Genomic DNA, 11195 nt, shown 5'->3' with positions numbered 1-11195 from the left:
ACTAGTTGGAGCACCCCTACAGGGTTAAATCTTTCGGAAAGCCGTGCCCGCGGTTATGTGGCAACGTCGAAACTTTGTTTAACATCCGGTTCTAGAAAACTTGAAATAAGCTTAATTGTAATATTCCAACTGAGTGCGTAACCGTGACTGTCTCTTTCGTGAGCTCCTTCTCCGATCGAGGACACGGTGGGGTTATGTCTGACGTATGTAGGTGTTCAGGATCATTCATTTGCTCATCAGTAGTTCACGTCCGCTATGCGTAGATCATCCCCCTCTTTATTCTTGTACTCAGAAGTTAGCCACCAAATAAATGCTTAGTCGCTTGCTGCAGTCTCACCACTTAACCTTACCTCACCCATTAAGCTTTGCTAGTTTTGATACCTTTGGAAATGAGATTGCTGAGTCCCCTATGGCTCACAGATTACTACAACACCACTTGCTGGTACAAGTAGAGTGATATTAAGACGTGAGCGCGATGGTTGTTCATTTGGAGTTTCTTCTTCTTCATCATCGATCTAGGATGGGTTCCAGGTTGGTTGCCTGGGATAGCAAGGATGGACGTCGTTCTTTTATCGTTTGTTTCCGTCCGTAGACGGACCCTGCTCTTCTTCATGATGATTGTATGTATTGTAGTGATGTGACTCTAATGTAGCTTGTGGCGAGTGTAAGCCAACTCCTTATACTCATGTTTTCAGTACATGTACTCATAACGATATCCATTCTTGCGAAACGACGAGATGCGTTTCTATCCCTGTTGAGGCCCTCGCGCCAAAATAAAGATAGGACCGCATCTTGGGTGTTACAAAAACTCAACCATAGTATTAAGATATATTGGTCCCCCTTCCATCCCGTATGAATCAATTTCTATGTTAGGAAGAAGCTTCTATCACCCTTTCCCTCAAATGCATAGTCCTATCAATATACAACTAACCCTGTGGTGCGATCCACGCGCGCTCTCATATGATGGGCACTATAGAATAGTAACATAACCGTAAGATAATTAAACCAAGCATAGCAATTCATCAATCACCCATAGGACAACAAAAATCTACTCAAACATTATAGGATGGCAACAATATCATTGGAAAATAATATGAAGCACAGATTAACATGTTCAAGTAGGAAGTATAGTGGGTTGCGGTAGAGTGGACCGCTGAAAATAGATGAGGGTAGGTGATGGAGGTAATGATGTAGATGATGGAGTTGTTGGAGTAGATCACCATCACACGATGATCGCCCCGACGATGTTTCGGCACCACCGGGAGGGAGGGTGCGAGAGCCCCCCTCTTTCTTCTTCTTCTTCTTCTTCTTCTTCTTCTTATTATTATTATTATTATTATTATTATTATTATTATTCCTTGGTATACCCTAGATGGGAGGAGAGTTTCCCCTCTGGTCCATGGCTGCCATGGCTCCTGGAGGACAGGAACTTCTCTCAGATTGGATCTCTCTCTTTGTTTCTCTTCTGTTTTCGCGTCTGATTTCCGGTGTTTCACCTCAAAGGACGTGGATGTTTCCTAGAGGGGGGTGAGGGGTGAATAGGCTCTTTAAAATAATTATGGTTCAAGCTTGAACAAATGTGGAATAAAACTAACATTTAATTTGCCAGGTGACACGTCTCCAACGTATCTATAATTTTTGATTGTTCCATGCTATTATATTATCTGTTTTGGATGTTTTATATGCATTTATATGCTGTTTTATATTATTTTTGGGACTAACCTATTAATCTAGAGCCTAGTGTCAGTTTCTGTTTTTCCATGTTTTGAGTATTGGAGATAAGGAATATTAAACGGAGTCCAAACAGAAGAAAATCCCCGGAAAGATTTTTCTTGGACCAAAAGACACCCAATAGACTTGGGGTAGGGGGCATGGCATCTGTCGGGAGGCCACAAGCCTGCAGGGCGCGCCCTAGGGGGTGGTTGCGCCCCCTGGCTTGTGGTTCCCCTGTAGGCCTCCTAACCCTATTCTTTGGCCTATAAATTCGCAAATATTCCCGTATCGCCAAAAATAGCAACGAAAATACTTTTACTCCGTCGGGTGCCTATGTTCCCGTGAGATCCAATCTGGGAGCCTTTTCCGGTAATCTGCCGGAGAGGGAATTGATCACGGAGGGCATCTACATCAACTCTATTGCCCCTCCGATGATGTGTGAGTAGTTCACCACATATCTACGGGTCCATAGCTAGTAGCTAGATGGCCTCTTCTCTCTCTTTGATCTCCAATACCATGTTCTTCATGATCTTCATGGAGATCTATTCGATGTAATACTCTTTGGCGATGTGTTTGTCGAGATCCGATGAATTGTGAGTTTATGTTCAGATTATATATGAATATTTTTTGAGTCTCTTCTGAATTCTTATATGCATGATTTCATACCTTTGCAAGTCTCTTCGAATTATTGGTTTGGTTTGGCCAACTAGATTAGTAATTCTTGCAGTGAGAGAAGTGCTTAGTTTTGGGTTCAATCTTGTGGTGTCCTCACCCAGTGACATATTAGGGGTAGCGAGGCACGCATTGTATTGTTGCCATCGAGGATAAAAAGATGGGGTTTTCATCGTATTGCATGAGTTTATCCCTCGACATCATGTCATCTTATTTAATGCGTTACTGTGTTCTTCATGAACTTAATACTCTAGATGCAGGGAGGAGTCGGTCGATGTGTGGAGTAATAGCAGTAGATGTAGAATCGTTTCGGTCTACTTGACACGGACGTGATGCTTATATGCATAATCATTGCCTGAGATATCTTCATAATTATTCTCTTTTCTATCAATTGCTCTACAGTAATTTGTTCACCCACCGTATTATTTTCCTTTATGACAGAAGCCTCAAGTGAAACCTATGCCCCCGGGTCTATTTTCAATATTATATTTTTCAGATCTATAAACCAAAAATACCAAAAATACTTTGCTGCAATTTATTTAATTTTGTTTCCACAATCTTATACACCTATCTCTCTTAGATATCATCCTTGCAAATAACTCTGAAGGGATTAACAACCCGTTTATAGCGTTGGGTGCAAGTGTTTGATTATTTGTGTAGGTACTACTATTGGAGTCTCGCTTGTTCCTCCTACTGGATTGATACCTTGGTTCTCAACAAACTGAGGGAAATACTTATCTACTTCGCCGCATCACCCTTTCCACTTCAAGGGAAAACCAACGCAAGCTCAAGAGGTAGCATCAAGCACAAAACCTAAAACAACTAGGCTCAACTATGTGCACCAACAACTTATGCTAACCAAGATGAACAACTAAGTAAAAGCAAGATATATAACAAGAAACAATATATGGCTATCACAAAGTAAAGTGCATAAGTAAATGGCTCGGGTAAGAGATAACCGAGGCACGCGGAGACGACGATGTATCCCGAAGTTCGCACCCTTGCGGATGCTAATCTCCGTTTGGAGCGGTGTGGAGGCACAATGCTCCCCAAGAAGACACTAAGGTCACCGTAATCTCCTCACACCCTCACACAATGCAAGATGTCGTGATTCCACTAAGGGGCCCTTGAGGGTGGTCACCGAACCCGTACAAACAAGGTTGGGGCAATCTCCACAACTTAATTCGAGGCTCCCAACAACACCACAAAGCTTCACCACAATGGACTCTGGCTCCGAAATGGCCTCAAATTCTCGGGGCAATCTCCACAACCTAATTGGAGACCGTGACGCTTGCCCGAAGCTTTATACCACAATGATTGAGCTTCGGAGCACCACCAACCTTCTAGGATGCCAAAGCATCCACGAAGAACAATCTCTAGGGTACCAAGCACCCAAGGGTAATAAGCTTCTCAAACTTTTTCACTTCCGCGTATTACCGTGGAGAACTCAAACCGATGCAACTAATGCAATGGCAAGAACACACGAAGTGGTCAAGTCCCTCACACTCAAATCTCTCCACAACAACAAAAGCTATGGAGGAATATGAGAGGAAGAACAAGGAGCTCACGAAGAACTCCAAGATCAAGATCCAAGGGGTTCCTCTTAGGTAGAGGAGAAAGTGATTGGTGGAAATGTGGATCTAGATCACTTCTCTCTTTTCCCTCAAGAACTAGCAAGAATCATTGGAGGGATTGACAGTTATCAAGCTCTAAGAAGTTCAACAATGCGGGGCAAATACGAGATCAACAAATAGAAATTAATTGGGGAAGAAGACCGCCTTTTATAGGCCTCCCCAAATCCAACCGTTATGTGCACACGTCGTGCACAAGCGGTACTACAGCTGGGCTGAGCGGTACGACCCTTGGAGCGGTACTACCGCTCCAACCCAAGCGGTACTTCCGCTAAAAATGGGCAACAACTCATTGGAAGCCAGAGAGAAAAAACAAGAAGTAAGGACAGAAGGGGAGGGCAGCAGTACCGCTGGAGTGATACTACCGCTCCCCCAAGCGGTACTTCCGCTCAAAGTGGCAAAACGCACCGATGAAGCCAAAGAGAAATTATAAGCGGAAGAAAGGCCGGCAGGGAGGGCGGCAGTACCGCCAGAGCGGTACTACCGCTCGGCCCGAGCGGTACTTCCGCTTGAGAGAGAAAACCTGCCCAGAACTGCCACGACTTTCGCAAATGAGCTCTGAATTGAGAAAACTCAAGCTTGTTGGATAGCACACAACAAGTATTATCCAAAGAGCGACAATGAAAATGCTAATGATATAGAGATGTGAAACCTCTATGAATGAAGAACCGGCAAAAACTCCAACATCGAAAACATCATAGAAGATTCACATGAACTCCATTTTTATGAACTCGAGCTTGTCATAAAGATGACCATAAGCTCTAAAACTCACAAAGAGAAACACCAAACAAGAACCAAGAATATGATGCAAGGATGCAAATGGTTTGAGCTCTCAAGGAACGATACAGTCAAGCTACTCACTTGAGAGCCCCCCTTGACAATATGTCAATCTATCCTAAAATAGAAATACCTGTCAGGGGCAAACCTATACCTTGCACATAGTCCACTTGAGCTAGATGATGATGATCTTGACTTCGTCAAGATGGACTACCTTTCCTGATTGCGTTGGCTTGATGAAGACTAGTTGATTGCTCCCCCATACTCACTATGGGTGAGCCACTCTTCAGCGCATCTTAACAAGTCCATTGCCACCACAATGAACGACAAGATTCAAGCATGATATCTTCATGATGCCCCACTTGAACTTGCACACCGCAATCTTGATGACGATCACCACTTGATGTCATCCTTCATGGGTTGAATCAGATCTTTCTCTTGATGCAAGCCCATGGAAACACACCTAACCGCACATAGAACTCAGAGGAAGACCATGGGTTAGTACACAAAAGCATAATTGACAATGCTTACCATACCATGGGATCACTTGATCCCTCTTGGTACATCTTGTACGCTTTGTGTGTTTATCAACTTGGTTTTCTCTTTGTATTAGTCTTGATCAACCCTGTGTCTTTATGATCATTCTTTGGATAATACCTTGAATACCACCTTGGTCATCATATAAACACCTTGAAACCAAAATATGGACTTCAAGAAGTGCATATGGTCAAATCCTTTGAATATAACTTAAGGCAACAATTAGTCCATAGGGATTGTCATCAATTACCAAAACCACATATGGAGAAATATGCTCCAACATCACCGTTTCTTAAATATCGGAGATCCGTAACTCTAATTGGGCTGAAATATCAAGGGGATTTTTTTCAGAAAATTATCTTTCTTGCGGCGAAAGAAGGACCCCAAGTGACTTACGAGGGAGACCCAAGCCATGAGGGCACACCCATACCCCCTGGTCGCGCCCTGTTGGCTTAGGACTACCTCGGGCACCGTCTCACGTTTTTCCAACTTCCAATATATTCCAAAATAAATCCCCATAATTTTTTATCGCATTGGACTTTGTTTGATATGGATTTTATGCAAAATAAAACACAAAAAAATAGAAACTAATATTGGGCACTGGACCCATATGTTAGTCCCAAAAATAATATAAAATATTGCCAAAAGTATATAAAAGTTCTAGAATATTGGCATGAAATAATCAAAAATTATAGATACGATGGAGACGTATCATTATTCCTTTTGCTTCGTGATACAAAACCTGAACTGTGATATATCGGTATCCCCTTGAGATCAACACATGCTCACCATGTGAGTCTTCCTTTGTTATCGGTTTTGTTCTCTTTTCTGATTCTCATGTTCCATCATCCCCGTGATCAATTCACTTCGTATTTGGCCAGACAATGATGAATGTCATCACACCGAGAGAGCCCTACAATATCTCTCCATCATCAGTGGAGCAAATCTTAGCCTTGAGTTATCCGATCGCTCGTCATAGGTTTTTGATGAACCTGTAAGTTGCTATTATGTTCACCCTATTACTGATGACGTAGGAACAACCCCAAAGTGCATTTTCATGTATGGAGTGATTTGATACTCTCATGGTCTAAGGAACCCTACATACGTTAACTCCCGTGTTATGAACTATAGACTTCAGTCGATATAATATCTAAATATAACAAACAAATTAGGTCAATTCACCACGTGTGTTCTAACGACATTGTGCTCTCATATGTCATCGACATCATGTCTACAGTTAACTATGCCCGTGATTAGGAAAACGAAAACATCATGCAACCGTTGAGCTAGCCCTCGAGCCAAGACTAGGAATATTCTTTTATCGTTTATCACTCTACACATGCTCATGAGTTATCCTCAAATTTTCATATTCAAGAACAATATCAGTGATAGCATAGAATATACACATTAATCATAAACCTGGAAATAAATAACAACATAATTATTATTACCTTTAGAGCATATTTTCAAGAGTTTCCCACTTGTACTAGAGTCAATAATCTAGTTAATGCTAATGCACTTTACACATATGGCATATATGTGTAAATTATGCTTCGCTTGTGGTATAGACTTTGTCCAACAGACCTGTCAAGTTAAGGTCCGCGTCTAACCTTGCATATCCATGGGTCTTTACGATTTCACAAAATTCATAACTTATGTGGAAATAGCTTTGTATAAATATGAATCACTGTTAGGACCTTTTATTACCTGACTATGTTGTAGAGCCACTATTTACAATAGTGTTCCATTGGCACAAGCCTTCTGGAAACCATACCAAGTTTATAAATGAACCATTTGATCCAGCATCCTCAATTGTCGCTTATGAAGCAACATAATACTTATCCTCTTTATTATAGAATTCATTGCAGTAACTGTTTGGAACAATTTACTACATCACCACTTAACGTAATACACAAAATCATAATTGAAATAAAAATCGGTTGGAGCGTTGATGAAGATCACATCGATGTAACTACTTACAGCGAGTCTGCATCGATATAACTATGTACAATTGTCTGTTCATTTTCATTGTATGCGAGAAACATGTCATTGTTCCTACATTAGTACTTGACAAAATCTTCACTGTTGTCCTACGATCAACACATTGATTACTTTGCTAACTTACTCGCAACTTATTTGGGATACTGGACATATCAGATTGTTTACATACCATGAAATATATGAATAATTTAAACAAACCTGTGAATAAAATCTCAATTGTATATTTTGCTCATCAATATTTCAGGATACTGATTCTTGCTTAAAACTTTGTCCATATGACCTCATCAAGAAACTCGTCTTGGCATCTTCCATACCAAAACACTCTAGTTTCTTGTTAATATGTATTTTGGCTAAGCCCTATTAGGCACCACTATCTCCATAGATTATTATGCCTAACACTATTGCTATCTTGCCCAAGTATTTCATTGAAAAAATAATTTTTATAAAGTCCTAATTTGTGTCAAGAAATTTATAATATTTCCAATCAACAATGTGTTATGCACACACAATGTTTAAAAAACATTATCATGCTTTCACTTACTTTCTTATAAGCACAAGCCTCTTCGCTTTTCCCGATGAATCAAACTCCTTGACCATTTCATCAGAACAAATATCCAACTCCTTTATGCTTGCTTCAGTCTGAAGTCTGCACATTTACTATGATCCTCTCGATCAACAAAATTACTTTGGACTATATCACACATACAACCATGGATCTATTTTCATCTCATGAAAATCCCTTTTGGAATCCATATTTTACATCTCATAATTGAAATATGTAGTGATTGCTAATTTAGTCTGAAACTACTTTAAACATCACTACAATAAGACAATCTTTGTACGTACTCAACTCCTTGAACTTGTTATACACTATTTGCAACAAGTTGAGTTTTATAAAATATTTTGATCTTTTTCATACTTGTAATTTAACTCTCTAGCTCAGCTCGTTCATTGCCTGTAATTATCCCCACTATATTCTTTTGTGTGCTATTATGCAGACGTGAGATTTTTGAATGCAAAAGAGATGGAGTCTATGACATTGGGTTCATTGACCCAAATACCGTTAATGAAGTTACGTTAACAAACCACGCCGAAGTCTCAGAGCATAACTTGCTAATGTTTTTGAAGGAACTCAATACCAGAACCGAAATACAATTTCCTTATAACTTCCAATGAGTGTTATTGTCTTGTATTACAAATTCGTTTTTGCTTCCTCGATGTTAGGTGTAGTTGATGAGTTATGCATGCCCGCTTATATAAACGTCTGTGCAGTTTCCACTGAATCCTGCTAATCATTAGAGTTGGCGAGGGATCTGTTGAAACACTAGACTCACTACGTAAAATCCCTACAGAATACGACGGCCTAGTTGTCATGCGCGACGGGTAATATCAGTCATTATAGCACTATGCCGGCCTCTTTGGTTCATTTCCTGATATCAAGTAATTAATAACTCCGTTATTCGTTTTCTCTGCCGGGAAGGATATGGAAAAAGTTCATCAAAGAGGAAGTCGGTGCATGGAAACACAGCTGAAATCGGGACTGTCCAAGCTGGTAATTTAGTAGTACTAGCTACCCTCGCGCATCTCTTTAATTCTAGTTTCAATACCATTTTTATGCTTGATTATTAGCTGGTTGAATTCTATTCTCGTAAAGTGCATGAAGCAGGAACATGGGACTACTTTATGTGCATACTATGTTTACGAGAACATTCGCTTTATGAACGAACAACGCACAGATTATAGACATCTTTGGGTTCGTAAACACTATATTCATATTTTTTTTTTCTCATGATCAAATATATATACACACACAACTAATATATTCATTTTGGTATCCTTCTTTAAAAAGACAGAGATGCGGGATAGGCTCCTACCAAAGGACCGCATGTGAGAACTTCAAGAGAAAGTTACCAGATTTTTGGTTGAGGAGGTCATATCTCCCGATGGAGAATACCATTATACCTAATGTGTACATGTAATGATCTGTATATTATAATCCTCATAAAACAACCCCCCCCCCCCCCGCCCCCCGCGTCGCCTCCTCTGGCGACTCGGGGGTAAACACACTCCGACGCCGGCCCCTCTCCTACCTCCCCCCCGCTTTGCCGCTGCCGAAGGGGACGCCAACGAAACCGTGCACACCCCGGGGATAGCGGCGATAGGTCTCCTCGCGTCGGCTCTCGAGCTCTGGCGGAGCGACCTTGCGGCGGCGGTGCTGCGGGGTCCGGTGCAGTTTTGCCCACCGGCGGCATCGGGGGCGGATCCGGGGCTGCCAGGCGCGGATCTGGCATGGGGTGTGGCAGAGGCGCCGCGGGCGCGCGAGGCCATGGTGGTAGGTGCACCGGGCCTTTGTGACGCGTGTTGCGTGGAGGCGGGAGGGGCATGCAAGGGGGCTTGGCGGGCGCGCAAGGCTGCGTGCGCCTGGGCACGGTGTGCGACTGATATGGCGTGGAGCCGTGGTGGAGGGGCTTGAGCGGCCTGCACGGTGCTCGAGCGGTGGCTTCGGTCGCGAGGGGCGTGGCTGGTGGATGTATGCGCGGTCCGGCACCGCATTGACGCCCCTAGAGGTGCGCGGATTGAAGGCCCATGGCTAAGAGGAAGTGGGCTCCAGTCTTCGGCCGTCGGTAGCATTTGCGAGGTGCGGTTGGCTGCGGCGGATCTTGGGCTTCTTCGTCGATGGGAAGCTTCGATGGTGGTGTTGTTGGGTGGGCTTTTCGATGCCATTGCGGGATGATGTGCGACTGAGGCGGTGTGTCGCTTGGTGAAAACCATGTCTTGGCCTCGTGCCATGATCGGTGATGGCGGCGGCTCTGGCCGTCGTTTACCTTCTTGGATGCATCGTTGATGTGTTCTCCCACCCCTCCTGCGTGGATCCGGTCATTTTGGCCTCTCCGAGGGAAATCCCGATCTATGATCGAATGATGGCGGCGCTTTGGTGTCGTATTCCCTCTTGGGGACTTCGTCTTGGGAGCTTGGCATCGGCAAGTGGGACCGTTGGGTGGCGGTTGTGGCGTCCAGGCTTCTGTGGCAACGATGATGGTGGGAACGATGTCGGCGATGCGACTATGGTTGCGGTAGTCGGCTCTTTCTTCGGCGTGTCCATGGTTTTGCCTCGGGATGTTTGTTGCTACGGAGTCAAAGTTGCGGTAGCGGGGCCCTTTGGTATACGATGACTGGCTGCAGGTAGCCCGTTCGGTGATCTCCCGTGGCGCCAGCCGTGCCTGGTTTGTCCGTCGGAGTTCTTCGTCAGAGTCGGAGTTGCGTCGTCTGGCCGCAGGTGGTTGAGATTAGGGCATAGCTCTTCATGCAGCTTCACGTGTGCCCTTCAAGGTGGGGTGAGTCGATGATCGCCTACGATGGAGTCGGAGTCGTTTGCTCAGAGTGCAGGGATGACGATGACGCCTCTAGGGGAGGAGTGATGACGATGTCGCGTGTGTGCTGTTTTGTCAAGACCCTCCTTGGAGTGGTGTGCATAAACTTTTTTATGTGTATCGTTCAACGGTTGTAACGTATTTCGTCCGGTTTTCCAAAATTAAGTGGGCAATTCTCTTATGCTTAGTTAATTGATGAGGCAATCGCCTCCGTTTAAAAAAATGATCTTTAAATTATAGGAGAAATTATACATACCAAATTGTATATATATATGTGTATGCATGATCGTACGAGAAATTCTATGATATATATATATATATATATATATATATATATATATATATATATATATATATATATATATATATATATATATGCATTATTGGCAGCATGAGAAATTCTATTATATATGCATAACGTGGTCGCATGAGAAATACTATTATATATGCATAACGTGTACGTATGTACTAGCGTAAAATATGCCTGAAATAA

The sequence above is a fragment of the Hordeum vulgare genome, chromosome 1H, assembly GCF_904849725.1.
Source record: "Hordeum vulgare subsp. vulgare chromosome 1H, MorexV3_pseudomolecules_assembly, whole genome shotgun sequence".
Lineage (NCBI taxonomy): Eukaryota > Viridiplantae > Streptophyta > Magnoliopsida > Poales > Poaceae > Hordeum > Hordeum vulgare.
The sequence above is the reverse complement of the archived record's forward strand: the minus strand, read 5'-3'. Positions refer to the sequence as shown.